Source organism: Muntiacus reevesi, chromosome X, assembly GCF_963930625.1.
Source record: "Muntiacus reevesi chromosome X, mMunRee1.1, whole genome shotgun sequence".
In the NCBI taxonomy this organism is placed as follows: Eukaryota; Metazoa; Chordata; class Mammalia; order Artiodactyla; family Cervidae; genus Muntiacus; species Muntiacus reevesi.
Window position 1 is genome coordinate 13,675,554 of NC_089271.1, and position 3,413 is coordinate 13,678,966.

The 3,413-nt window shown below is 42.7% G+C and overlaps 1 non-coding gene across 1 annotated transcript; it reads right to left on the reverse strand.

Moving 5' to 3' along the window:
* Positions 1-2,200: 2,200 nt before the first annotated feature.
* Positions 2,201-2,289, reverse strand: LOC136154942 (small nucleolar RNA SNORD116). The gene has a single exon (XR_010660637.1). It is a non-coding gene; the product is annotated as a small nucleolar RNA SNORD116 (small nucleolar RNA).
* Positions 2,290-3,413: the final 1,124 nt, after the last annotated feature.

Sequence of the window (3,413 nt, forward strand, 5' to 3'; positions counted from 1 at the left end):
TTTTCTCCCTCACATCTGGGGCTCCAGCCTTAGAATGTTAAGGTTCTTTGAATAAGCTATGTTCTCGCCCACCTCAGTGCCTCTGAACACCTGTGGAGGCCTTCCTTGGCCTTCAGAAAACCTCAGCCCTATCACCTCTTCATTCCCTAGATTGTAGCCTCTCCTATGACCTACTTTAGACTAGTCCAGAAGCTACTTACAAGCAGGGACCGTGTCTTTTCATTTTCCTTAGTTCAGAGACTTAACACAGTGCCTGGCATATAAAAATTGCTCAGTAACTTGTGGTTGATTGACTGAACGGGTCAGGGGAGAGTTGAAGGCCAATCTCGATTTATTACATAAATAAAACAGCCCCCGTCATATCCCAGCAGAGCCAGACAGCCCAAATATAAACAAACAAATCTGTCAAGTGGTGAGGAGTGCCAAGAGGTGAAGAGAAGAGAGTGACAGAGGGAGACACACACTAAGCAGATAAACAGGTCAGAAGGTGATAAATAGTGAGAGATAGAGATGTCAGAGAGGGGTCTCGGGAATCTCTATTTCAAATACACTGGTTGGGAAATGCCTCTCTGGCAAAGTGATATTTGAGCACAGAGTTGAAGAAAGTGAGGCAGTGAACCAGTAGAATCCAGGGGGTAAGCTTTCCAGGCAGAGAGAACAGAGACTGCCAAATCTTAGAGCTCGGCATGAGGAAACAAGCCATATCTAATGTAAGGAATTGGAAGGAGACTAGTATGGTTGGAGTAAAGTGAATGAAGAGGAGTGATGAGAGGTGAGATAAAAACAAGAAGAACATCACCACCACCACAGAGACAAAAGATGCAGGGTGGATTGGCTGTAAGTGCTGTGCTTTGGGCCCAGGTGAATGTGATAAACCCTCAGAGAAAACTTACAAATGAGACCCTAAATTCCTATGGTTGGGAAGGAGGAGAAATGCCAGAGGAATGAAAGGGTGTGTGTGGGGGTATGGGGGGAGTCCTAATTCTGAAAAAGGAGACAGTGCCAAAAGTAATAGCCTAGTATACTTGATGTTACTCCCAGGTAATTGACTCCGATATTCAAAGAATGATTTATAAGCACCCACACAGGAAGTGAGTGAACTGTGGGAGCTAGGATGGTGGGGTCACATAGAACATCACGTAAGTTATCAGACTTCCTTTCACTTATACCTTCATGAATGATATTAAGCTGGTTGATCAAAGTAATGTAGTACAAATAGTGTACAGAGATTTCTGCAAAGTATTTGGCAAGGTCTTGATATCCTCATAGACAAGATGAATAGACGTGCTCTGAATGGTCACCCTGTTAGATGGCTTTGTTCTTTTTTATTACTGTTTCTTTTTTTTTAAGTGTGGTAGTAAAATACACATAATATAAAATTTACCATTTTGAAATATACAGTTCAACGGTATTAAGTACATTCACAATGTTGTACAACTGTCACTACTCTTTAGTCCCAGAACTTTTTCATCACCCCAGAAGGAAACCACCATTCTTATTCTCCATTTTCCCCTACCCCCATTCCTGTGCAGTCACTAATCTTCTTTCTGTGTCTGTCTGTGAGTGTGCTTATTCTGAGTGTTTCGTATAAATGGAGTCACATGACATGGCCTTTTTTGTTTGGCTTCTTTCACCTAGCATCACGTTTTCAAAGTTCATCCATGTTGTAGCCTGTATCAGTACTTCATCCGTTTTAATAGTTGAGTGATGTTATATTAGATTTTGTTCACCCATTCATAAGTTAATGGAAATTAGAGTTGTTTCCACCTTTAGGCTGTTGTGAACAATACTGCTCTGAACATTTGTGAACAATTTTTGTTTGAACATTTGTTCTTAATTCTTTTGGGTATATACCTAGGAGTGGAATTGCTGGGCCATATGGAAATTCTGTCTTTAATCTTTTGAGGAACTATTGAACTGTTTTCTACAGCAGCTGCTCTTTCCATGGGAAGTGTTGGAGGCAGAGTATAGTGGGAAGCACCAAGGGTTGGCTCCAGGAGGACTCTGCGCCTCTTTACTTCTAGAGAAGTTAAGAAAGGCAAGAGGTACCGCATCAGGAGAGCATCATCAGGAATTAGGAAGGCTTGGATTAATGGTCAGCAGAATGGCCTTGCTGAAGTGAGACTCATCCTTATCTAGGATGTGAAGCACCTAAAATTTGCACACCACAAATGCTTCTTTTTTTTTTTTTCAATGTGCTGGACCTCAGTTTCGATGAGGAGACGGTAGTGAGTTCTCACTCATGTTGTTCTCACTACAAATGCTTCTTATCTGAACACCTTGAGGTCCTTTCTATGAGACAGCGTGTTACTCAGCTCCCTGAGGGAAGGCCCAGGCCCAAACAGCAGACTATCCGTCTCCTGAAACGGCAAACTGATCAAATTTTCAGATGACATCCAAATGGAAGGATTTTGAATCAGGATTTAGAATCAGGATTTTGAAAGATTGAAGCAAGCAGGAAAGATGAGTTAAAACCTAACCAGATGATATTTATTTGTGTGTGTATGTGTGTATTTTTTAAATTTTGCAAATAACATCAGTGGGTCAGATGGGTCACCCGTAGAAACAAATCGGAAATTTTCTTTATATGTGTGTGTGTGTGTGTGTGTATTTATTTATGGCTGCACTGGGTCTTTGTTGCTGCATGTGGGCTTTGTCTAGTTGTGGTGAGGGGAGCTACTCTTCATTGTAGAGTGCGGGCTTCTCAATGCGTTGGCTTCTCTTGTGGAGCGTGGGCTCTAGGCTAACGGGCTTCAGTAGTTGCGGCTCACTTGCCCTAGAGCACCTGCTCAGTAGTTGTGGTGCGTGGGCTTAGTTGCCCTGAAACATATGGGATCCTCCTGGATCAGGGATCGAACCCCTGTCCCCTACACTCACAGGCAGACTCTCAACCACTGGACCACCAGCGAAGTCCAGAAATTTCCTAGACCAGTTAACACAACCAGTCCAACCTAAAGGAAATCAGTCCTGAATATTCACTGGAAGGACTGATGCTGAAGCTGAAATTTCAATACTTTGGCCACCTGATGCAAAGAACTGACTCATTTGAAAAGACCCTGATGCTGGGAAAGATTGAAGGCAGGAGAAAGGGACGATAGAGGATGAGATGGTTGGATGACATCACCATCTCAGTGGATATGAGTTTGAGTAAGCTCCGGGAGCTGATGATGGACAGGGGGGCCTGGCATGCTGTGGTTCATGGGGTCGCAAAGAGTCAGACATGACTGAGCGAATGAACTGAACTGAACTGAATATATATTTTAACCAGGGTTAATTTTAAAGATTTAGTTTTTCCTTCAAAGAGTAACAAAGGCTAGGAAGAATAAATGCCTGTTTAAGAAAAATCAACATGACAATAGCTGCTAGTGCTAGAGGCTACCCAGGTAGCCTATTGAAGAATGCACTAAAAGGGC